We start from the raw sequence: 27,332 nt of genomic DNA on the forward strand, positions 1-27,332 counted from the left end.
GGCAGTGAAGAGCAGGCAGAAGGGTCCAGATGGAGGGCTTGGGAAGTGGCTAGGGCTTTGGGGGTATTTTTGGCCAGAGGAGAGGGTAAATAGGGGCAGGATCGGTGTGAGGGTGCACCTGATCACAGGATTGTGCAATGCCTGAACTTGCAGGTCTGCCTCCTCTTAGTATTAGGGAGATTCTTGAGCTCTTTCTCCTCGGCTTGTATCCTTCGAATTTCGCTAACCAGTTCATGGAAGGCTTGCTCCACACCTTGCCCAGTCTTGGCTGACGTCTCCACAAAAGGGACCCCAAAGCTCTTGGCCACTGCCTTGCCCAGTGTGGGGTCCACCAGCCTGTTGGCCATGTCCACTTTGTTGGCCACCAACACCATGGGTATGTGGTTGGTGTCCTTGAGCCTCCGCAGATGGTCCCAGAAGACATTCACATTCTTAAAAGAGTTGAAGTCATTCACTGCATAGACAAAGAGGAAGCCCTCCCCCTAGTGTATGAACTGGTCCCTCAGAGGGCAATACTCTTCAATGCCAGTGGTGTCGAGGATGTCCAGCTGGCACGGCTCTTTGTCCATCACGGTTTGCCTATGGTAGGAGTCTTCAATAGTGGGGTCATACTCCGTCACAGATTGATTCTTAATAAGCCGAATGGTCAGTGCGCTCTTGCCCACACAATTGGGGCCCATCACCACCACTTTATATGTCTTGATTCTGCATTTGTCTGGATCACCTTTTTTCTTCCATCCACTGTAGTGTCCGAGTCTGACGTCCTTTCTCTCTTTAATCTTCTCGGTTTTTCCGATCTCAAACTTCAGGCATACTTTTTTCATGTTGTTTTCCTGGCCTATGCCAAGCCTCTTTGGGGGGGGGGGTGGTTCCTTCCTTGGAACTAGGACAAGACTTGTTTGGCCCTTCTTTTAGGAGTACTCAATGCATATCAACCACTTTTTATACTTGGGTCCTATCAACCTAAATCAAGGATCAGGTGTTTTGAAGCTCCAGAACCTAGAGCCCCAAATTCCAGTTGTTTTCTTTAAAGAAAAAAAACCACCCCTTTCTTATGCCTTTTGGCTTTGTCACATTTATTTCACTACATTCCTCAATAAAAGTGCCCACCCCCCACTCCTGACAAAACCAAAGGAGCCAGCCATCAGCGACTGACAGGCCATGCACCGTTCTGTACCTGCAGTCCCCCAGACTGTCCAAAGAAAGAAGTTACAGACTCCATTTTCCCAGCCACAAGTAACAGTTCCAATCAGAAAAAGTTTAGTCTAATGTTCTCTGTACTGGCTTTGTTGAAGTCAGGATCCATTGGCTTACTTCTCTGCTTCTGTCCCTCATTCTCTGGGTCAGTCCTATGGGGCTTTTACTGCCTTTTCAGAATTCCTCAAAACCCCCGTTTTTGACAGTAAAATGATATTCCATCCCATGCTTTGACCATAATTAATGCAAACCTTTCCCCAATGATAGGTATAATGCTGGAGAAACTGAGACAGAGATTAAAGACCAATTTAATAGTTTATTAAATGGAGAGAAATACTGGGAAATGAATCTTGGTCCCAGGGCTGGATGAGACTCATCTCAAAGAGTCCAGCCCAGATGCTATGTCTTAATTATTTTTGTATTTCTCCCAGCATCTAGCACCTACTGCTTTCTATATAATAATGCATTATTGATGAATGGAAAGAACACTGGATTGTATGACCTCAGGAAAGTTGATTCCTCTCTCTTCGGAATTTTTTCATCCATAAAATGAGAGGACTGGAATGGTTGATATCTAGAGATGAATCTATGGACATCACATAAGCCATTATTAATGACTGTCAACTTGGAATTGTCTCTCCTTGTCTCCCAGTGATTGCTACCATGAGAAAATAAGATACAAGATAGGAAAAAATATGATGGAGGAGTAGCAAGGCTTGTTACTCATATGTAGGAGGAGGGCATCATTTTGTAGCTTAAAGAGAAGGAGATTAGACATGAGATTAGCTGCTTCTCCCTCTAAGCTTTCTTTAGGAAAGACTAATTCCTTTCAGGAAAGAAGCAGAAAGTTAGGACTAGAGTCTGCCACTTTCCTCTTTTCAGAGGGAGAAATGCTCAGCTAGAATTTTATCTTCTCCCTTAAATATTATTAATCTATGGGATGTGATTTTCAGATTTAAACTAACTTCTGATCACTCTTTTATTAATGGGGGAAACAGAATTCCATGCTTTATATCCAAGTCTTGATTTTCTCCTACCAAACACCCACTTCCATAATGAACATACACACGTAGCAGAGAAACTCATTTATCCAAGTGCTTCAGCAAAAACAGAAACCTGAGGAAGTATACATAGGAAAATATGTACCAGATAATACAGAATGTCATATTTACCTAAATTGAAGATTTTACCTAAGGAAAAGTTTCCTAAAGTCTTTAGGATACCATGCTGGGGATAGGGACATGAGGATCTTTATCATGGCCAGCTCCTCTTCTGTCAACTTTGCAGTTTTTTTTTCTTTCAGTTTTTTACAGTATGAAATTGTAAGTTGTCATCTTCCATCTCTCTTGAATCTGGAACACCTGAAGAGACTGAAGAGAATCTCAAGTTTGAAGAGAATGAGCTTCTTCTCTCTCTAATTCTCACCAATTCTGCCTCATTCTTCACACAAGCACAGGGACTTGATCTCCACCATTGGGGAGAGAGTTCCATACCAGTAAGCTTTTGGATTCAAGTTGTAGAGGAAGGACATTATAACCCAGGGAGAACTGTTTAGGGAAGATGAGCCCAGCTGGACTGCCATTTTGAATAGCTTTGGGTTCCAGGTTGAAAGAACAGTGAAGTTTTGTGCTATGGGATAATGCCTAAAGGAGGAGAAAGTGCAGAAAGGAGAAGAAAGGAGCATGAAAGATAATTCCTGAGAATAAATATCTTGTTATGACATGATGAAAGAGCCACTTGTTAACAGTTAACTCTGTGTGAGTTGTATACTTCCTAGTATAGAATGAACTACTTCTCTTTCTTAATTATTACACAATATTAGCAGTGCTGTTATATACATTTTAATTAAAATCTCAGTACATCCAAAGCATTGTATTTTTTTTTTTGAATTCCTAGCATCATGGTTCTTTTCATCTGGCTTCTAAATGTCTGAAACTTGTTCTCTGAAAGTAAGGGGTGGGACCTTTTCCATTGTTCACTAGTGACAAACTTAATCTGTCTTCAAGTTGAAAAGAGAAAAGCTTACTAGCCCAGAAGTAGTGAAATCATTGCAAACAGAGTCTGCAAATTAACCAAAAAGGCCTTGAAAATTCGTGGAGAAATGGAAGGGTAGAATTTCCAGGGGATATTCTTAAGGAACTACTGAGTCAAGAATATAGCTCTGAACAGCTATTTGATAGTAAATATAGAGAAGTACAGATTTTGTGAATGGAGCAGGCCAGTTTTCTCCAACCTCCTGGGCCTTTCTCTGTATTTCTTTCCTTTTCTCCCTTTTGATATCTTACTCTTTAAGATTTTCTGAGTCATCAAAAAAGATGACATAAGGGTGTTGGGGGAAGAAGAGGCACATGAAAAGAAGGATTCAGTAAAGTCTTTTTGTGGGGAGATGTGAAAATTTTGAAAGCCACTTATATATGATAATATCATTTTAATATGCCATGCAGAATTGTGGCATCAAATAATGTCCCTTTAGGAAAATTGTAAGCACAGCTTGGGGAGAGATTGTTATTCAGAATCATTATGCACTTGTATTAAAAAGGTGGCCCTTTGACTTTTGATAGAAGCTTGGACACACCTGTGTATTGAAATCAATATTTGAAATAATAGTCATACAATAATAATAACTGACATTTATGTAGTACTGTAAGATTTGCAAAGTGCTTTACATATATCATTTCATTTGATTGTCACAACAATTCTGTGAGTAGTTAAGTGCTATTATCATCCCAGTTTTATGGATGAGAAAACTAAGGCCAAGAGTGATTAACTGATTTGCTTGAGTGTTGGCACTAAGAGTATGTGTTTAATTTTGTTCCAGGCTCTGTGAAGGATACAGAAGAAACATAATTTTTTACTTTTTTGGCCTAAAGGAGGTCACTCTGCTTGGGATGACAAAGCTAATATGCCATTATTAGTTGCACATTTGCATCAAAGGTCAAGACATGAAGGACTGGAATGTTTTAGTACCATGATCCAAAGGAGACAGAGGTCACTATGGGCTAGACTGGGCTTGAAAAGTTTCATTGAGGAGGTAGAACTTAAATTGGACCTTAAAGGCTGATTAAGATTTCAGCAGACAGAGAAAGAGAAGAAAAGGATGCACTCCAGATTCTGGATATTCCTGACACAGTGATGCTTGCAGCAACATATACTTTGATTTCACAAGAACATTAAATTAAAACCAAATGCAGAGTTAAGGGCTATGATCAGAAATTAATGGATAAAGCCCATGTTTCTTGTATCATATTTAGAAATATATCATTAGAACTTTGCCTCAGGGTAGCGAAAGAAAAAGTCACCAATATTACAAATAATTCTTTAATTGTACCAAAACAAGAACAAACCGTATAATACATAAGTTTTATTTTGTTTTGACCAGCTGTGATTTCATCAATATAGGAAACTCTTAGTGAGGAATTTCTTTGAAACTATAAGAAACCTTAAAGGTGTTTTAGCCCTAACTTTTCCTTTACAGGTAAGGAAACAGAGTGAGAACAGTGAAATGACTTATCCAAGATCACACAGGTGGTGGGTGATAAATGGCAGAGCTGGAATTTTAACCCATTTCCTCTGCCTTCAAAGCCAATGTTTCTTCCTTGGTACCATATTTCTTCTTAACAACGAAGATGGAAAATTGTTTTTACTTATAATTGGGGGAAAATAAAATATTAAACTTTTAAAAATCCCAAAAATAAAAATAAGAAGATTGACAATTTCTTGGTCACTTTTAGTCTAACAATTACTTAGCAGGAACAATTAAACTAGAAATTTACCAGGCGATGAGCTTCCTAAGCAAGGTCTTGTGTCCCCCCTGACCAAGTCTATCTCTGTAGCAGTGACTTCTCAAGCTTGTCTTTGATGTGTTGTGTGGTGATTGATCAAATCACAAAAATTGCTGGCTATGACTCTGTGACTCCAAAATATCACCCACTTGATCATCTAATCATTCCTAGACAGATTCTAGGGTTCCTTGTCTGTTTATTCCATATCTGACCAGTCATTTCAAAATCTCTTTCACCTGGCCTACCACATACTATAAGTAATGGTGTCTGTGTCTTGTTACAGTAGAATGGCCAGGGGAAGCAATTAGATGGAATTCCAATAAGTTACTATTTTGGGAATGTCTGAACTGCGTAGTAGGCCTGATTTGGTTTCATTATCACCAGATCCTTTTGGGAGGATAAGATGGAGTCCCAGTCCTCAGAACTGAGAGAGGAAGAAGATATCACATTTGATCTCTTGAGTAATTATAATCTTTGTCTAGAATCAGGAGCTCAGCATATTTCACCTTTGTATTCATTTTGCTGTAGCCAGCCTGATTTCCTCTGAATTTCCATTTCTGAGATATACTTTTGGGGGAGGTAGGTGGGGAGGGCAGAAGGATGATTTTTTGTTTATTTCTAGCTGATGACTTAATGCAGACTTCTTAGGCAATATGCTCACAAAGGAAATTCAGAATTGGGGGCTGGGGCTTAGAAAACATTTCATCCATGACATAGTAATTGATTTTTTTCTCCTGTTGTTCTCCCTTCTGTTCTCTCTTCTCCCCACCCTTTCTCTTTCCCCTGCTAGTATGATGCTTCATTGATTCTCCTTCATGTTTGGGCAGAATTAGCTGTTACCCTCATGACTTGTTCTAGTGCTGTTAATCCTCCATCAATGTGTTGCATCCAGTATAATTGGTGTTTAGCACAAAATAATTATTATTCTGTCTGAATTCAGTGTGCATAAAGTAATCTTAATTTAAAAGATGAATTGCTAATTCAACCTTTAGACTTACCATTCTTAAGAAATAAGAGTTGGGGGTAGGTAAGGTGGCTAAAATCCCTAAGTACACATTTAAATGGAAATTTCTTTTATTCAGTCAGAGGAAAACCTCATTATTTCTAATTGAGAACTGAAGTTATGGGGATCACAGGGCCTAATGCTCAGTGTGGGGTAAGAATGGCCATTTGAAAATTGAGGCAGTAGCTTTTCTTCTAGTTCAGATGACATTGTCATGATACAATTAGCATTTTAGGAACCGAATAGTGATCTTGAAGACTTTAGTAAGGGAGAGCAAAGTTTGCTTAGGCCTAAAGCAGATAGTAGGTCTATCAATGATGGTAATTTCGAGAAGAAACAGGAGAATATAGTGGGTAGGGGGCTTTGCCACTGGAAACACTATTGAGCTTGGGAGTCATTTCTCTGAGGACTTAGAAGTCTTAGATAATGAATTTTCAGAACCAGCAAATGGGCAGTTGATTCTTTTTTCTTTTTTTTCAGAGGAACCTCTAAATTGCTGAAAAATACTAAAATACTAGCTAACATTTGCATAATGTCCTTTTTGTTCTTTGATGCAGTTGGGGTTAAATGACTTGCCCAGGGAACCACAACTAGTAAGTATTAAGTACTTGAGGCTAGATTTGAACTTTGTCCTCCTGATTTCAGGGCCAGTGCTCTATCCACTGTACCATTTAGCCATCCCCATCTAGCCTCTTTCCTCTGAAGGAAAGTATGGGAAAGGATAATAAGTATTTGAGACTGAAAGACATAAGGACTGAATTCTAAAAAAGAAGTTGAAGGAGGGACCAAAGGATGACAAATGCTCTTGTTATATAAAGGCAATGCCGTTGTTAAAAGCACACCTTAATAATGATCCTGTAGGTTTATTGTAAAGGAAAAATAAACTTGACATATCCTGGCTCATTGTCAAGACACATGAAACAGTATGAAAATAGGCCCTGGCAGTCCATCTACCCCTAGACTGTGTACCTATTTATCCCAGGTCAGCTTCTTGTCCCATTGTGCTCCCTGAAACTCTGTTAATTAGGTTATGGTCCAGATAGGTTTTTGGCTCTCCCAAAGGCCAGAGAGGTTGGAACCATCTCCTTACAAATATAATATCATGCATGTAGAAGAGGACATCAACTTTACTAACTATTCTGGCTTTTGATCATTGTGGAAGTGGGAGATGTAGGCAAACAAACTCCTGACTTTTAAGGCCTTTTAAAAATGACTTTTAAATGTGACTTACAGTATGATGAGCCAAGTTAGAGATGTTTAGTCTCTAAGATAGGCTATTGAAGTCAATATCATTTTTATCTCCTGGCTGACTACTGGGACATCATTCAAAACTTCCCATCTAGCTTTATTAATCCCCAAAACCTCTTCAGAGTAGCTACCAAGGAGGGTAGGATTAATCCACAAAAATAAATAATGACTGAAGAGAGAAATGAGAACAAAATATCTAGGGGAAGCAGTGACCTCTGAACCTGCCTATAGATATTTCCTTGCAATTGGAGATTTTCTCCATAGGACAATAGCAAGCTCTTGAGCTTTACAAACCATAAAATTAGTGTAGAATGATGTCCTAACCATTTTGGAGGGAGAGGCCAGGAAGAAGGGCTTGTCTGGTAAGAGAGAGAATGTATTTAATGATTCCTTACACTTATAAATAAATTAGTGCTTAATACTTTTCAAGAAACATATACCTGCATGCATGTGTATTGAATAATGGGTAGAAATTGTAGTAAAGCATATTTTCACTCAAATGTAAGGAAAGGCTTCCTAAAAATTAGATGAATTTCTAAAGTAGAATGGATTGTCTTTGGAGTTAATAGAGATTACTCCTCTCTTAGGGATTTGAAGCAGTTTGTTGATTTCTCGCTAAATATTTCATTCAGGAGATCTTTGTTTAGGTTCTGGTTGGACTCTATGATTCCATATGGGGTATACCTATAAGTTGAATCTTCAGAAGTGGCAGTTTTCTTAACTCATCCATGGCTGCTTTTTGGGCTAGATTTCTTGGTATACTTTACAGATATCTTTTCATCAGGCCCAAGCAGCAGAGAGGAAGGTCACTGCTTACCCTTCAGAAGAATTTATCGTAGTAAATAGACACAAATTTACTCCCTAAATATTTCTATATAGTGTCAGATATTATTTATATCCAGGACTTTTAATTATTCAACAGGAAGGATTAAATCTAAAACAACCTGGGCATGAAAAAGACACCCTATACACCAAATGATTCTGGGGATTTTTCAGTTTTTGAAGGTTTTTGAAGCAGTATTTTTCGGCTTAATTCCTGGAGCTTGGCTTTGCCAGAAGGAGGACGCTGGCCCTTAATCTCATCCATTCCTTCAGGACAAGTATGGTAGCCCTTCCAGTTTTGTTTCTGGTGAACAACAGAATGAAGAATTCAGACTCCTGAATTTCCTGGCTCTCTCTGTAAAGGCTGAGGCAAGCTCTCTGTCATGCTTCCAGCTCTCTCTACAATGCCTCATCAGACCCTGCATAACAATGTGTTCCATGTACATCATAAAAATAAAAACACCCTGAAGAGGCAGTTGTTAGCTGGGGATTTTTCAACTGAAAGCTCTTTCTTCCCCTTTGGCCAATTAGGGTATAATAAAGAAGCCATTTCAATTTTCAGTTGTGCCCAGGTAAATTTATAATATTTACAGGGCAAGGTAATTGAGTGGCCTGATGAACCTTCCAAGTTTGTAAATGAACCAGTTAAATTGTTTGATTTCTCCCTAAGCCCTTCTTTTCATTTGGTTTCCCTCTGGGTTATTGAACTTTAGGTCTTAGTGGATGGCATTCTCAAAATGAATGTCCTGTGTGACATCAAAACCGGAAGATCTATCTTAAATTGTGTTAATAGACACATGGCATGCATAAAGAAAGTGATAGTGAAGGCCAGATCTGAAACATCTTGATCAGTTTGGGGACTCACATTTCAGGTAGTATGCTGACAAGTTAGAGCAAAGGTAGAAGATAGTAACCAGAATTATAAAGAGACTTAAGACAATGCTGGAATTGAATGAAAGAAATAGGATGTTTAACTTTAGGACAAATTATAATTGTTTTCAAATAGTGGAAAGAATACTGAATTTCATATTTCCTGTCATACTTCATTCACCCTTAATCTGCCTATCCACCTCTTCCGCTTCTCCCTCCATCCTATTAGGTTAATCTTCTCAGTGTCTCCCACATAGATCTCCATTCCCTCAAGACAATACGAAACTTTCATTTAAAGCCAAATAATAATGTTTTTGAGGTCTTCAATTGTCTCTAAATGAAGAGGGCCCTGATCATCCAGTACCTTGGACAGCCACCTGTTGTTGCTTTTCAGAGCAGAATTTCTGGATCATAGCCTGTTTGCTATGGCTTTTTCCACTTTTGCAGCTTTAGTGCAGCCAGGGATGGTGGCCATCTAAGACCAAACATTGTATCTTCTGTCATTGTTTAGCATGAAAAATGGGACAAAGTTCTCTTTTACAATAAGTCTTGGCTTTGGGTAGGAGACTGATGATTTATCACCCCATGGCTTGATTAATTTATGGAGCTTTGGTTACAGGAAAGGGAAATGATTGTAAATTGGACTGAATTATATAGTGTGCCCTTTCCCATATAATTTCTTAAATGTCTGTGAGAGTGTGAATGGTAAGTGCAGAGAATTTGCAGGAAGCAAATCAGAGAATGAGAATTCCGCATAGCTAACAAAAAACAGAAGGGAGAGAGTCAATTCTGAGCTAATGTTAATTTCCAAGAGAATAAAAAGCATTTAAAAAAGATACATGTTTCAGAGAGACTTTCTCTGCTCCCTCCTCTCCCCCCCACCGCATTAGGTCTTGCTCCCTTCCTTAGTTTTTTTTTTGGGGGGATTAAAGTTTATCATATTGGGAGGGCTTGAAAGAAGAAAGAAAGAGAAGTTACCAGGGGAGGTCCTAACAGCTCCCAATTAGACTGATCATGGAAACTCTGGAGGTTTGGGTGAATGCCAGTGGGAATGGCCGTTCTGATTTAGTAAAGAAAAAAAATAGAGCAAGAAAATGGAGCAAAACTTATTTAAGCAGCAAGTTTTCTGTTGTACATAGCAGTTGCATTTGCTGTCAGGAAAAATAATACTCACCCTTCTATGGGAGAGCTCACAACAACCAAACTGCTTCTTGCAAAATCAGGCAACAAAATATTTTCTGCAGACATGGCTTTTTAGGGCTTTATGGCAAGAGAGAAGAGCTAGATTTTGAGGAATGTTGGATATATTGAAGGGATAGGATATAAGAACATTGGGACTCAGTTCCTTGAGTGAGAAATACTAATTCATATGGAGAGCAACAGTCCAACCTCTCCTTGTGATTAACTGACATTTGATACTTATGGACTCCCTTTCACAAACTTTTCAATTTATCAAGTTATGGTTCGTGATGTCATATTTTCCAAACCATACATATCAAATCTAGTCTTTGCTCTGAAATTTATTTTTCAAGATTTTGCTTTTCTGTATTCTAGGGTTCAAGCTTATTTACATGGTACTCTCTTCATTGGTAGAGAATGATTTCTCACCTATGTGAGAAGCAGAGTTGTTAGGAACTTGGCTGAAAAGAGATCATGATCTTCTGGTTAAGTGCATTGAGGGAAGATACATAGGGTTCTAGGCTTTCTTGAAGTAGAGACTTACTCTCATTCTGAGAAGATACAAATAGGTTTGCTTGATTCTGGCTTATACTTTCTTTATGTCTTCCATAACTATTCTAGTTCATACTACTCCTTTCTTTTTCTGAATTCCAATGGCATTTATAATCTATAACATGAACTTAATACTGAATTATATGCTGTCTCTTTATAATTCTCACAATTTTTTGGGTTGCTAAAGCCTTGAATAAGAAGAGAAGGCAGGATTTTCTTTGAGAAACAAAGAAGCTTTTTAAAAAAGTGAACCAAATTTTCTTCCTGAAACAAAGGTTTATCTTTTTAAGATCACTATTTTCCCATTATTGTTGAATGGCTGAAAGTCATAGAAAGTGACAATCTCCCTAAAACTGAAATTTATACTCACCCAAAAGACAATGACGGGTATATAATGAGTACAAATAGGCCACAATTCCCACAAGACAAGAAATTTTAAAGAAAGAGTGGAGCAAAGGATGCTAACAAAGACAATGTGAACAAAAAGAAGATGGGCTAATCAAGCAGTAAGAGTGAGAGGTAAAAATATTGGAGCTCTGCAACATTGACATTCTTATATTTTTTAAAAATGAAAAAGTCCTCAGCATATTGAAGGATCTTCTACGATGAACTTATGGGAAGACCCTGGGCAAGTTTCTTAATACATTATTTGCCTTAGTTTCCTCATTTGTAAATGTACCAGAGAAGGAAATGGCAAAACTCTAGTATCTTTTCCAAGGAAATCTGATATGGGGTCACAGAGAGTCAGACGTGACTGGAAACAACTGAACAGAAAGAAATTATCTTTTGTTTCTTTGGCATTTTTCTAGAGTTCCTAATGTAGGGCTAGACAATGCAGTTAAAAAGCATCAGTTTTGGATGATACAATACAAGTTAGCCCTGGGGAAAGAGCATTAAATCCAAGTTTCATATCTGTTAGTTCTTCCTTATGTTACCTCAGGTAAACCATCCCTCCATTCATGTGCTCTGGTTTTTTCATTTTCTAATTTAGTTGAATAGATATTTTCACATTCGAGCCTGACCAACAGTAGATTATATATTCAAGGACAGGATCTGGGACCAGAAGACCTAAATGTTAACAAGCCTGGCTGGTTTTCTCCACCAATTATCTGACCATCTTCATCCTTTCTTTAAGGCTATACATGTACATTCTTTTTTTTTTTTTTTTTTTTTTTTTTTTTACATATTTTCATATGAATCATGTTGGGAGAGAAAAATCAGAACAAAAGAGAAAAGTCATGAAAAACAAAAACAAGAAGAAAAAGGTGAAAATAGTGTATGTTGTTTCTTCTTCAGTCTCCATAGGTCTCTTTCTGGATGCAAATGGCATTTTCCATCCAAAGTTTATTGGAATTGCCTTGGATCACTGAATTGCTAAGAACTAAGTTTATTATAAGTGATTATCACACAATCTTGTGGTTGATGTGTACAATGTTTTCATGATTCTGCTTGCTTCACTCAGCAACAGTTCATGTAAGTCTTTCCATGTCCATATAAATATTTTTTAAATTTTGATTTGCAAATTCTCTACCTTTTCCTGCCCCTTGAGAAGGCAAACACATGTGAAGTCATGCAAAACAAATTTCCACATTAGACATATTTCAGAAGAAAATAGTAGACTCCCCCCACCCCAAATAAAAAGTATACTTCAATCTGCATGTAGATGCTTATCCATCTTTCTTTAGAGGTGTATAGCATATTCTACTATGAGAACTTTGAAGTTATCTTGGATCATTGGATTGCTGAGAATAGCTAAGTCATTCACAGTTGATCATTGTACAATATTGCTATTATTGTGTACAATGATCTTCTGGTTTTGTTTACTTCACTTTGCATCACTTCCTTTAAGATTTTCCTAGTTTTTTCTGAAACCATTCTGCTCACTATTTCTTATAGCACAATAGCATTATATCATAATCATACACCACAACTCATTCACTCTATTTCTTAGCCAATAACAATTGTTTTGATGATTACTATCTTGTAATACAGTTTGAGTTGTGGTAATGTTAAGCCACCTTCCTTCAATTTTTTCATCAATTCCTTTAGTATTATGTTATTATTTTTCTAGCTCTTTAAAATAACTTTTTGGTAGTTTGGCACAGCACTGAATAAATTAATTTAGCTTGAATTGTTATTTTTATTATGTTGCCTTGGCCTTCCCATGAGCAATTAATATTACTTTAATTGTTTAGAAATAACATCATTAGTATGAAAAGTGTTTTGATAGGTGCCGTTGGTCTTTTTGTAGATCACAGCCACAGACAAAAGCAGTATTTGGTCTGATATCTGGGGGGTTGAAATACCCAAATACATCTAGTTCTCGTGACTGAGTCCTTGCCAGACTGAGGAATGTATGTAGTTTCCTTTCTTTTCTTGCTATAGAAGATTGTATAGAAAGTGTCCACTTCTAAGGTCATCCAGTTTAGGGAACAGAGGAATAATAAACTAACATTTGTATAGCACTGTAAGATTTGAAAGCACTTTATATATGTGTATATGTACATAACACACATATGTATGTATATATACACACACATATCTATCAACACATGTTACATTCAGTTAACTTAGTTCTTTTTCTCCATGAAGATGGCATTTTCTCTCCCAAATCTATTGGGATTGCTTTGGATCACTGAACCACTGAGAATAAAGAAGACTTTCAAAGTTGGTTATCTCACATTCTTGATGTAAATGTGTACAATGTATACCTGGTTCAGCTTGTTTCACTCAGCATCAATTCATATAAATCACTCCATGCCTTTCTAATATCATCTTGTTCATCATTTTTTATAAAACAACATTTCATTACCTTCATATACCACAACTTGTTCAGCCATTCTCCAAATAAGGGCATCTACTAATTTTCTAATTCTTTGCTACCACAAAAAGAGCCGCTGAGTAGTTGTGCATTTTGCAGGTCAACTAGTTTGATTTTTTAATGAAGGGAGAAGTTTGATGAGAGATACAATCTGGGGGAAAATGGGGGTTAAAAGGTGAACAAGTAATTATTAAGAACCTACTATTTGGGAAGGGCCATTTTCAAAGTATATGCTTATAGAGTATTGTGCAATCGATAATTAGCCTTAAGGGCTTGGTTGTCCGCCTCAGTACATCAACTCAAGAGTTTCAGCCTTTTACAGTTAAAGGACTCGATTAGGGTCACATGAGGCCAAATTTCAATTTTGGTTTTCCTTGACAACAGACTTAGTACCTTATTCACTGAATTAAATATCTGGATCAGATGATATACCTTGAGTTCCTATATCCTTCTAATAAAATTTTCCTAAGTTCCTAAATTTGTATATTGAATAATCTTTGCATTTTGCATTTCTTAATTTCAAAATTTAATCTCATAACTAGGAAAGTGATTTTTCATTTAGGAATAGAGTTGGAGTGGTCTTCCAGTGTTTCATTAAATTTTAGCACTCAAACTTGAATCATCCGGCTGGCCTATAATATCAGTCCTCTTCTTCATTCTTCTATTGTCTAGTAAAATTACCCTGCTCCTCAATCATGATACTCCATAGTCCATTTCCATGGCTTTTCAATGTGTCTCAATCTCTCAATTTTGGTTTCCTTCAAAATTCAGTTCAAACACCACCATCTATAAGAAACTTTTCTTAAGATGCTCCAAGTCATTATTAATCAGAGAAATGCAAATTAAGACAACTCTAAGATACCACTACACACCTGTCAGATTGGCTAAGATGACAGGAAAAAATAATGATGATTGTTGGAGGGGATGCGGGGGGAACTGGAACATTGTGCATTGTTGGTGTAGTTGTGAACGATCCAACCATTCTGGGTAGTTTGGAACTATGTCAAAAAGTTATCCAACTTGATACCCTTTGATCCAGCAGTGTTACTACTGGGCATATCCCAAAGAGATCATAAAAGAAGGGAAAGGGACCTGTATGACGAATGTTTGTGGCGCCCTCTTTGTAATGGCTAGCTGGAAACTGGTGGATGCCCATCAGTTGGAGAATTGAATAAAGTGGTATATTAATATTATGGAATATTTTGTTCTTGAAATGACCAACAGGATGATTTCAGAAAGGCCTGGAGGACTTACAAACTGATGGAGTAAATAGCAGGACCAGGAATCATTATATCTTCAACAACAATATATTGATGACCAGTTCTGATGGTTGGCCATCCTCAGCAATGAAACAACCAAATCATTTCCAATGGAAATAAGAACAACCAGCTACGCCCAGAGAAAAAAGAACTCTGGGTGATGACTAAAACCATTACATTAATTCCCAATCCCTATATTTATGTCCACCTGCATTTTTGATTTCCTTCACAAGCTAATTGTACAATATTTCAGAGTCTGATTCTTTTGTACAGCAAAATAATGGTTTGGGTCATGTAACTTTTTTTATCTAATTTGTATTTTAATATATTTAAATTCTGGTCATCCCCTTGCCATCTGGGGGGGGGGGTGGGGGTAAGAGGTGAAAAATTGGAACAAGAGGTTTGGCAATTGTTAATGCTGTAAAGTTACCCATACATATAACCCGTAAATAAAAGGCTATTAAATTAAAAAAAAAAAGAAACTTTTCTTAGCACTCTTCCTATATCCCTAGACTAGTTCCTTCTTCTTCTTTCTACTCCATATGTTTTTCGTTTTCGTTTAAAACTTTTTAATAGTATTTTATTTTCCCAATTACATGTAAAGATAGTTTGCAACAATAATTTTTTGTAAGATTTTGAGTTCCAATTTTTTTTCTTCTTCCTTTACCAAGACAGTAAGCAATCTGATATAGGTTATATATGAACAATCATTTCAAACATGTTTCTTTATCAGTCATTTGTAAAAGAAAAATCAACAAGAAGGGAACAAAAGAGAACTATTAAAAGGGAAAAAACCATAAGGGAAAAAAAGCAAAAAGAAAGGTGAAAATAGTACGCTTTGATCCATATTCAGTCTCCATGCTTCTCTTTGTGACATTTTCCATCTTAAGTCTATTGAAATTGTCTTGCATCATTGCATTGCTGATAAATCTATCATAGTTGATCATTACATAATCTTGCTATTACTCTACAATATTCTCCTTGTCCTGCTCACTTCACTCAGCATCAGTTCTCTTTATGTATTTTTATGTAGCTATTTATGTAGAGGTTCTCTCCCCTATTAGAATGCAAGTTCTTTGAGGGCAGAGCTATTTTTGTTTTTTTCTTTGCATCCTTGATTCCTGGCACAAGTAGATATTTAATATATTTTTACTCTTTGATCCTGCCAGAGTAATTATATATTCTTTATATAATAAGTACTTTTGGACACATATTAACCCTATCAAAATGGGGACCAGGTAGGACTTGGCATAGTGCTTTACCCAGAAGAAATACTCACCAAGATACTGACTCAGAGAATTTGATTTAAATCCAAGGCTCCATCTAAGTAATTATGTGGCCTCAGGAAAGTGGTTTCCCTCTATGTCTCAGTTTGTTCATATAAAAAAGAGATGATTTTTGAAGTCCTTTCCATCTATAAATGTAATAAGACTTTTCACAATAGTCTTTTATCATCCCAGGATATCTCTTTTATTATAAGAACATTCTCAAAGCAAGCATTAATTTTATTTCCATCTGAGCTTTAAAAATAGATAGCTGTCCTACAGTACTTTGGGGTATGTTGCTTAAATTAAACAAACTTAGGATGAGACAACTTTAAAGTTGTTCAGAGTATTGAAAATAGGTGCCTTGTCTTAACCTTGAATTGTTGTGCAGTGAAGGAGCTTATAGTCAAAAAATACGGGTTCAAATGTCGACTTTGTCAATTACTACTTAGGTGACACTGGGCAAGATACTTAACTTTTCTTGACTTTACTTGATGTCTAAGTTTCCTTCCATCTCTATATCTGTGAGTGACCTTAATCTGCTGAGGGAGATCCCAGGATTGCATTTTCTCAGGGTTTTGTCACATATTGACCAGATCTAAGATCTCAAGAACTCAGAAACCATTGAATCAAAGAATCTGGATGAAAATTTGAGGTCATTTAATCCAATGCACTATACAGGATTGAAATCTTTATATTTTTGATACACAGGTAGCCTGTTAGTATCTCCAATGATGGAGAGCTTATTACTTCATGATTGAAGTTATTCAGTTTTTAAACAGGTTGTTTTGTTAGAAAGGCCTCTTAAAATTGTGATACACTCGAAAAAATCCTCAAATCTTTTAAAAACAAAGACAAAAAAATTCTGTAATAACTTCAATCTATTGCTACTAATTCTGACTTCGAGAATAACACAGCAAAAGACCACTACTATTCTCTATTACAACTTTTCAAATAGTTTATAGAATCACAGAATTTTAGAGCTGTAATAGACCTACCTCAGAACCATCTAGTTCAATTTACACAAGATTAATAACCCCTCTACAATACTGCAGATAAGTGGAGTGCAGCTTTTATCTGAATATCTTCAGTGAAGGAGCCCAATCTACTTTTAGATAGAACTGAGTATTATAATTATATGATGTGCATATGCAATGTGAGATGGCACATTAGGTTCCAGAATCATATTTGACCTCTTGACATATATATTTTTTTTATTTAATAGCCTTTTATTTACAGGATATATGCATGGGTAACTTTACAGCATTAACAATTGCCAAACCTCTTGTTCCAATTTTTCACCTCTTGCCCCCCCACCCCCTCCCCTAGATGGCAGGATGACCAGTAGATGTTAAATATATTAAGATATAAATTAGATACACAATAGGTATACATGACCAAAACGTTATTTTGCTGTACAAAAAGAATCAGACTCTGAAATATTGTACAATTAGCTTGTGAAGGAAATCAAAAATGCAGGTGTGCATAAATATAGGGATTGAGAATTCAATGTAATGGATTTTAGTCATCTCCCAGAGTTCTTTTTCTGGGCATAGCTGGTTCAGTTCATTACTGCTCCATTAGAAATGATTTGGTTGATCTCATTGCTGAGGATGGCCTGGTCCATCAGAACTGGTCATTATATACTATTGTTGTTGAAGTATATAATGATCTCCTGGTCCTGCTCATTTCACTCAGCATCAGTTCGTGTAAGTCTCTCCAGGCCTTTCTGAAATTATCCTGTTGGTCATTTCTTACAGAACAGTAATATTCCATAATATTCATATACCACAATTTATTCAGCCATTCTCCAACTGATGGACATCTATTCAGTTTCCAGTTTTTAGCCACTACAAAAAGGGCTGCCACAAACATTTGTGCACATACAGGTCCCTTTCCCTTCTTTATAATCTCTTTGGGATATAATCCCAGTAGTAACACTGCTGGGTCAAAGGGTATGCACAGTTTGATAACTTTTTGAGCATAATTCCAAACTACTCTCCAAAATGGTTGGATTCGTTCACAACTCCACCAACAATGCATTAATGTCCCAGTTTTCCCGCATCCCCTCCAACAATCATCATTATTTTTTCCTGTCATCTTAGCCAATCTGACAGGTGTGTAGTGGTATCTTAGAGTTGTCTTGACATATTTTCAATTGTTTTTTAGTCATAGTTGATACTTTATGACCTCATTTGGGGTTTTCTTTGGAATAATCCTGGAATGGTTTGCTATTTCCTTCTCCAGCTCATTTTATAGAATAAACTGGGATAAACAGGGTTCAGTGATTTACAGTCACTGTTTACAGTCATATAGCTAATAAGTGATTGAGTTTGGATTTGAACTCAAAAAGATGAGTCTTCCTAACTCTGGGTCCTACACCCTGTGCACTATGGGGCCACCTAGTGACCCTCTGACATATTCTGGCTATGTTGATGTCACTTAAGCCCTCATCACCTGAGGAGACTAAGATTTTAAATTGCATCTGAGTTGGTAGAAGTACTTTCCTCATTAGGAATTCCCAATCTCCAGCAAGTTATAGATTTGGACTAAAATAGACGAAAAAACCTTCACATTTATGTTGCATTTTCTTTTTTGTAACCCAATGTTTGCAGAGTATTTTCTTCAATTTTTTTTTTTTCTGACATGGATCCTAAACCTAACTCTGTACTCTCCATTCCTCATTCTTAATTCTGTTCTCTGGCACCAAGAAGTAATTGACTTTCTAGGACATCCCTTTCACTACTTGTGGACAACAATCTTTTTTTTTATAGCTTTTCATATACAAAACATATGCATGGGTAATTTTTCAACATTGACTCTTGCAAAAACTTCTGTTTCAACTTCGCCCCTTCCCTCCACTCCCTCTCTTAGACGGCAGGTAGTTCCATACCTTTTAAATATGTTAAAGTATATGTTAAATATATATATGTATACATATTTATACAGTTATCTTGTTGCACAAGAAAAACCGGATTTAGAAAGAAGGTAATAATAACCTGAGAAGAAAAAACAAAAAATGCAAGTAAACAATAACAGAAAGTGGAAATGTTGTGTTGTGGTCCATACTCTTTTCCCAGCATTCTTTCTCTGGGTGTAGCTGGTTCTGTTCATTACAGATCAATTGGAACTGATTTGGATCCTCTCATTGTTGAAGAGAGAGTGGACAACAATCTTAACCTCTCCATGTCTCCTCTTTACCAGAGCAAACATACTGTGGAGTCAGTCAATCATGGAATCATACCTGGAAGAGACCTTAGAGGTTTTCTATTCCACCCCTCATTTTACAGAAGAGAAAAATGAGGCCCAGAGAAGGATCTTGCCTCAGGTAACAAAGGGAGAATAGCATAGAGACAGAATTTGAACCCAGGCCTTCTGATTCTAAGCCTATTCTTTTTCCATTTTACCATGATGGTTCTCACATATGTCATTATACTCAAACTTCCCAATCTAGTTCCCTTTTTTGAATAATCCTTTGTTTGTTTCCCTGATAAAATATGACTTTCAGGATTGGATGTTATGCTTCAGGTGTGGTCTGGTAAGGTCAAGGTATTTTAGCACTATCATCTCCCTTGGATTTGATTCTCACTTTTGTCATATATTATTAGCCATGTAACCTTGAACAAATCACTTAACCTTTCAACTTTCCAGGTAGTTAAGGTGGGGAGGAAAGGGAAGAGAATAAGCATTTACATAGCTCTTACCGTGTATTAGGTACTGTGCTCGCAGTCCTTCACATACAAATATTACCTTATTTTATTTCAGTTTAGCTTAGACTATAAATTACAGAGAAGTTGCCAACCTGCATTGGTGGAGGGAGTATCCTCACTGGTAAAATGAAAGGTGCAGTTCCTATCACTATCATTTCCCTCATTCTGAATTCTATACTTAATGTAGCCTAAAATCACATAATTTTGTTTAGATTTTTGCAGTTTTCCACTGCTAGGAATATGAACCATCATTTGAGAGTAGCATCTTTGAGAGCCACCAGGATCTCTCTGGAAGGAACACTTGCTCTCACCAGCAAATTGCAAGAGAAAGGGGAAGTTATAGACCATTTCAACTGTTTGAGTTATATGTTCTACCACACGGGCACTGTACAGGGGCAATGAAAACATTGATGATGTTTTTCCATTAAAAAGGGCTTTTCATCTCAGAGACCAAAAACAAAAAAAAAAGAATGTCATGCTAAAAAGGTGAACTTCCTTATGAAAAGCATGTGATGTTTACTTTTTTTTTCTGGACAAATTGAAGAAACAATGTTTCTAAACACCAACCTCCTCCTGGGATTCATTCTAATCCTTAAAACTCAAATAGCAAGGCCTGAATCTCCCAATGAGAAATATAAAGGAGAAATGGAAATGATTTCCTGACATTCTAACTTGAAAGTGAGTCCTATCAATTAGTCAATCAATGAAAGAACCTGATTAAATTTTTTTCTTGATCTAGTGCTGGGTCTGGCATAGCAGGTACACAGACCCCATCCCATCCTGGAGGACCTTCTTGTCATATTACAGATGACAACTCCAGTATTGTCATAATTACCCAAATTAAATGAATGACATATTAATTGTGACCTGAAACATGAAGGTAAAAAAGTCTCTGGCAAGATTTCTTTTCTTCCTCTTGATCCAATGTCAACTGTGATTTGTGTTTTCTTTATTTCAAGATACAGTGTCGGTAATGGGAGCTAAATTAATGAAGGAAAGGAAGAAAGAAAAAAAAGGAGAGATCAAGATGTGAAGGTGAAAGAGAGTAGGGAATCTATAAAAAGCAATAGTAAACAATTTTCACTTAGGCAGGAGAATTAGAATTATATTAGGAGCCTCTAAGATAAGTCTTCTTATCCTTTTGGTAATATGGTCCTCTTTGGCAGTATGGGAAAACCTATAGACTCTTTTTCAGAATAATGTTTTTAAATAATTGAAGGAAATGCTAAGTTTCAGTTAGAAATCAATGGATATAGTGATGCTTTATTTTCCCTCATCCAAGTTCATGAGCTTAGTGAAATCTATCAGTGGACACATTGTTAAAAGCCCCTGATCTAAAACAAGACTTGGAATACTGTCCTATTTCCCACTTCATTAATTAGATCTTTAACATTAGCATCTGGCTCAAGTAATGTTATGATAGCTAATATGTATCTATTGCTTTAATTTTTGCAAAGCATTTTTTGTGTATGTTAATAAAAAGATATACATATGTATGTATATGAATGTGCACATTATACCTATTTATCTACCTATGTACACACATAAATATTAAGAAAAGGATGGAATGAAGAAATCACAGGATTGTGGATACAGATCCGGGAGCAACCTTAGCAGTCTTTTTATCCAACTCCTTCATATTATAGGTGAGTAAACTCAAATCTAGGAAGATTATGTTACCCAAGGTGACCTAAGAAATTCATTAAAGCTCAAGATACTTAGTTCAACCCTCTTGTATTATAAATGAAGAAATTGAGGTCAAGAGAGAGGAAGAGATATTTTTCCATTAATAAAATACATACATATAATCTGTATGTTTTGGTATAGAAAAGCTAGAGAAGCAAAATCAAATGAAATTTGCGTTCAGATCAAAGAATATATTTATGAGCTAGCTTCATTTTAGGGAAAAGAAAGGTTCTGCCCTGGGTCATAGGATTTAGAATAAGAAGATACTATATATCTTATATTATTCTACCTCTTCATTTTATGTCCTAAAGTCTAGAGGGATTAAGGGTCTTGCTCATGACCACACTGTGGTATATAGCAGAGTTGGAATCTAATGACGGACTGAGAACAAATACATTGTGCTCTTGATTTTTTTTCTCGTTAGTATTTTATTTTTCCAAAAATATGCAAAGATAGTTTTTAATATTCATTTTTGTGAACTTTGTGTCCCAAATTTTTCTCCTTTTCTTCCCTCTCCCCAAGATAGCAAGCCATTTGATATGGGTTATACGTCTATAATACTTAGACACATTTCTATATTTGTCATATTGTGTAAGAAAAATCAGACCAAATGGGAAAAAAACATGAAAAAAAAACCCCAGCCAAAAAAGGTAAAAATACTATGCTTTAATCCACCTTCAATCTCCTTAGTTCTTTCTCTGGAGGCAGATGGCATTTTTCATCCCAAGTCTATTGGAATTGCCTTGAATCACCACATTGTTGAGAAGAGCCAAGTCCATCACAGATGATCATCACATAATTTTGTTGTTACTGTGTATGTTATTTTTCTAACTCTGCTCTTTTCACTCAATATCAGTTCATGTAAGTCTTTTCAGGCTTCTCTGAAATCAGTCTGCTCATCATTTCTTAGAACAATAATATTCCATAACATTCATATACTATAATGTGGCTCTCTTCAACAATGAAATGATTCAAATTAGTTCCAATTGTTTAGTAATGAAGAGAGTCAGCTACACCCAGAGAGAGAACTATGGGAAATGAGTGGGCTACAACATATCATTTCCACTCTTTCTGTTATTGTTTGCTTGCATTTTTGTTTTCCTTCTTGGGTTTTTTTTCTTTCTTTCTAGATCTGATTTTTCTTGTGCAGCAAGATAACTGTATAAATATGTATATGTATATATATTGGATTTAACATATACTTTAACATATTTAACATGTATTGGACTACCTGCCATGTAGGGGAGGGGGTGGCGGGAAAAAGGGGAAAAGTTGGAACAGAAGGTTTTGCAAGGGTCAATGCATATGTTTTATAAATAAAAAGCTATAATAAAAAAATTTAAAAATTCAGTAGGAATAAATATAAAATTTTGCACTTGGGTATAAAAATGTCCTTCACAAAGTATAAAATGGGTTGAATGTGGTTTATAGCAGATTTTTAAAATAAAAGATCTGGAGAATTTTAGTGGAAAAATAACATTCATATCCCATAACTTATTCAGCTATTCCCCAATTGATAGGCATCTACTTAGTTTCCAGTTTCTTGACACCACAAAAAGAGCTGCCACATTTTTGTGCTCTTGATTTTAAAACCTTTTTGTTTCAGTGTATAGTTCAGTTTAAAGCAAAACAGAACAACACATTCAGGGTTCGATAAATCACTTGGGTTTGTTCCCAAGTTTTTGATTCATAGTGTGGTTGCTTCAGATCTTTCATTCGAATACTAAATCTTTCATTCGAATACTACCCAATGATTTACAACCTGTTAGGACTGTGTAATACTGGAGAAAAATCAAACCTTCTCAGTCTCTCTGGATCCCTATACTCCTGGTCTCCAAGATTCCTCCCTCCCTTTTCTTTGTACGAAGGTCAAAATAATTGTTAAGATTTCTCCTTTTCCCATAACTATAGCCTTTGGGGATTTGTGTCCTCAACCCTGAAGAAACTCCCCTACCTCAGCAATTACTATTTGCTCCATTGGACATCACCTGCAGACAAAGGAAATATGACTTCTCAATTCTTTTATTTACTTTGAACTGAACTCTGGATCACACTATTTTGTGATCTTCTTCAGTTCAGGTGCTATTCTCATATGAATAGAAACTTGGAGAAATGACAATGATTGGTGTCTTTTAAGAAAGGAAGTCTGTGGGCCTTCTTGACTAAGGCTGAATTTTCTTTTAGGGATCACCCATCCATGAGGAAGCATGAATGTGGATGCTTGATTTGCCCTTTTCACTGGGAAGAGGGAGAGAATCCAGGCTCTGCTTGATGTAGTGGTTGAATAGCAGCCAACCAACTTTACAGATGACCTGAAGGCATTTACTAATTGGGCAAGGATAGGAGATTAGAACTACATGAAAATGTGTCTTAGAGAAGGTCTACAGAACCTCTTTAATTGCTGCTCTAAGAAGGTCAGAATTATATGCAGTTACTTCTAGGAACAGAAGAATTTGGAACATTCTAAAATTCTGTCTCTTGTTATTAATGTTGTTGTCATTTTATTCCAAAGATCCATAGATTTTTAAGGGCATAGAAGTGTAAACACCATGAGAGATAGAACAAAATCTAGGTCACAAAGGGAGAAAATGATTTTTGTAAATCAGGTCAGTTATATTCTCCCCCCTACAATGTTTACTTGGTCCATAATATTGTCTCCACACATTGTGCACTATAATATGCTCTCTAATTAAGAGACAACATGATTGAGTGGTTAGAATGTTGGACTAGAAATCAAGAAGATAAGCGTTTATATATGTTAACTTGGCTACTTATTAGTTACTTGACTCTAAGCAGATCTCTTAATCTCTCTAGTTCTTAGTCCTTCATCTATAAAATGAGAGCCTTAGACTAGATAGCTTCTAAGGTCCCTTTTGGATAGCTAAGTGGTGCAGTGGATAGAGTGCCAGCTCTGGAATCAGGAAGATGGGTCTTCCTGAATTCAAATCTAGCCTCAGTAACTTGCTAGCTGACCATGGGCCACTCACTTAACTCTGTTTGTCTTACTTTTCTCATCTATACAATAAGATTGAGAAGAAAATGGCAAATCATTCCAGTATCTTTGCAAAGAAAATCCCAAATGGGGGTCACAAAGAGTTGGACACAAGTGAATAACAATATTAACAAGGTCCCTTCTAACTTTAAGTTTTTGATCCTATTAAATGAGAACTATTATTTTATGTGGCAGAAGAGGCAGCCAAGTGATAGAATAGATAGGGTGCTTGGAGTCTGGAAGACAAGTTCCAATCCTGTCTTAGACCTCTATGATCCATGATCCTGAGCAGCACACTTTATATCATTGGATTTCAGGTTCTTCAGTTGTAAAATTGGGATAATAATTTATAGCATTGTTTGTGGAAATCAAATCAGATAATATATTAGAAACTTCTTTGCATACCTTATGGCCCTATGTAAATATTTATCATCAGTATCATCATCAGAATCATCATCATTATCACCCATCCTGCCTCCTATTGGATAAGTTGAGCGAGTTTCCTCTTCCCACTTCTAATAACAAAACAAACTCATGAAGAGGAACACCAAGAACAGCAGACAAATCAAATGCAGAGGGAGTAGATTGCCTGTTTTTTAAGAATTTCCTTGAAATAACTACTTTCCCTCAAAATGGAGTTCAGTGTCCTTGAAAATTAACAATGCTATGAATATGAGGCAGAAGAGAAGGAAGTTTGGTCAGAGAATTTGGCAAGGGGAAGGGAGAATCATTAAGTTATTTTTAGATTGTAACAAGGTACTTTCACGGGGACAGTTCCTATTAGAAAGGATCTTGATTTCCAAAGTAGTTGAGACCATCTTATTGTGGTCCACTTATATTTTAATCATCTTTGATGAGAGGATAATCTCCTTCTTAGATGATTGGTATTCAAAAGACCTATGATCTAAGATGGCACCAGGGAATAATCCCTTCATTCCACAGATTCACTGAATGCTTGCTGCATCTGTAAAATAATCACATTCTTGGCATTTTGGCAGTAGTGTGAGGGAGACAAGGGACTGTATATCTATAACACTTGGTCCCAGTGGAGCTTACTGGAGATTCAAGATATTTATATGTAAATGAAAGCACTGAAGAATGTTGCCGGAAGGCAGCATATAATTGAATAAATGATAGTATTGGATTTGAACAAGCAGAGAGGAATGGGAGGAGCATTCTAAGGGGGGCAGAATAATATAAGCAAGGGTATGGAGGTAGGAATGACAATAGTTTGATAAGTCTGATTGGAGTAGATTCCATTCTCAAGAATTGTTAGAAATAAGTTTGGACTAATAAGGTAGAATCTTAAAGGTTAAAGGCTTTGGGTTTGATCCAGTAGGCAATAGAGGTCTTTTAACTTCCATAGCAAGGGACCAACTTGAAAAAGTACTGTGGATAGAGGAAAGAGGGTGTTCTTCCACTGACTGAATGGTGAATCTACATGAATGTACAAATGTAAACTGAGATGATCTTGAGTTTAGCCTCTTTTCCTTTCTTGCATTATGTGATTTACAACTGATTACAGAGTTCTTCCATTGTATTTCTATTCTGAAATTTAATTATGCAATGAAAGTGGCTGGTTCCTTAAAGGCTATGTCAGTGGAATACAACCTCTCACAGAGCATCAAGCTGGAAAGGTTTTAAGTACAAGTCTAGTACTGTACAGTATAACCTGCTACATTAGGACCAGTTTAACTATATTTGGAAAGGCTCTTTACTGGAATGTTGGTATAGTATGGATGTATATTAGTACATATATACACATGCACACATGTACACAAATGTATGTGCATTGTGTGTGTGTATTATCATGGGACCATCCCTATATCCTGTTCCCACCATCTTTTCTGAGAAGTAGTCTTTGGGTATCACATTAAACTGGCTCAAAAGACATGGAGGAAAGGAAAATAGAAACTGAGCCAAAGAATTTTTCTTAGCACTCCCCCTCCAAAAAAAGTCCCTTAAAATAAAAAAACCAAAAACTTCAGAGCAGGGGATAATATGAGGGAAAAAAAAATCACCATTAGGTCTTGAGTGGAAGAGGAAAGAATTAACTATGGACTTGCGATATGATCCTTCCTCATGTAGAAAATAGTCCTATTTGAATAGTGAGTGAAAAAGATATAACCAGAGCTATCCAAAGAGAACTTTTGTTCAGAAGCTAGAGTTGTAGGACTCATATTGAACACTGAAAACAATGGAAGATTTAAATAAGAGGCATTTGATGACCCTGAAGAAGGAAAAAGAAATAATACTTTCAAATGAAGCTCTAGCATAATTGTTCCAAAGTCCAGCTGCTCTAAGAGAACTACACAGCAGGAAATGGTAAAGTAGCGATGAAAGCAACAGCCACATCATATACTGGGAGCAGAGGTTGGTGATGTAAAAGACCAAAAATGTCTTACAGAGGTAGAAGAGAATGGCATCAAAATGGGCACCAACTATAGGAGAGCATCTGGTGAAAGATCAATGAGGTACAGAGCCCTAATTTTGAGGAGGGGCCTGGGTCAGCTCACCCTTAGAAATCATATCTGTTTCCTTCACTGTACATATCAAGCACGACGAGTCTCACAAATGTCAGGAGCTGGAATTCACCAGTGTTACTGAAAAATAATTTGTAATTCTTCTCCTCTTACCCCAGCATTTGAAAACTTAAACCACTGATTATACAGAATATCATGCTGATGGTAAGCACATTTCTACATGTCTCTACATTACAATATTTTTGGTTTTCTCAAAAGATTTGGTACTATATTTAATCATACAATTTGTTGAGACAATTAGATTTTCTTCATATCTTTTGTTAAATAGTATTTTATTTTCCCAAATTTAGGCAACTATAGTTTTCAATATTCACTTTTACAAAACCTTTTGCTCTAAATTTTTCTCCCTCCCTTCCTCCTCAAGACAACAAGCAATTCGATATAGTTTAAACATGTGTGATTT

At 36.5% G+C, this 27,332-nt stretch overlaps 1 protein-coding gene and 1 pseudogene across 2 annotated transcripts in view; one reads left to right on the forward strand and one right to left on the reverse strand.

Moving 5' to 3' along the window:
* The window catches only part of SHISA9 (shisa family member 9), a 438,119-nt gene that overhangs the window by 191,308 nt on the left and 219,479 nt on the right, over positions 1-27,332 (forward strand). The gene's annotated exons all lie outside the window — the stretch shown is intronic.
* Positions 85-1,510, reverse strand: LOC116420193 (annotated as a pseudogene).

This window comes from Sarcophilus harrisii, chromosome 1, assembly GCF_902635505.1.
Source record: "Sarcophilus harrisii chromosome 1, mSarHar1.11, whole genome shotgun sequence".
Taxonomy (NCBI): domain Eukaryota; kingdom Metazoa; phylum Chordata; class Mammalia; order Dasyuromorphia; family Dasyuridae; genus Sarcophilus; species Sarcophilus harrisii.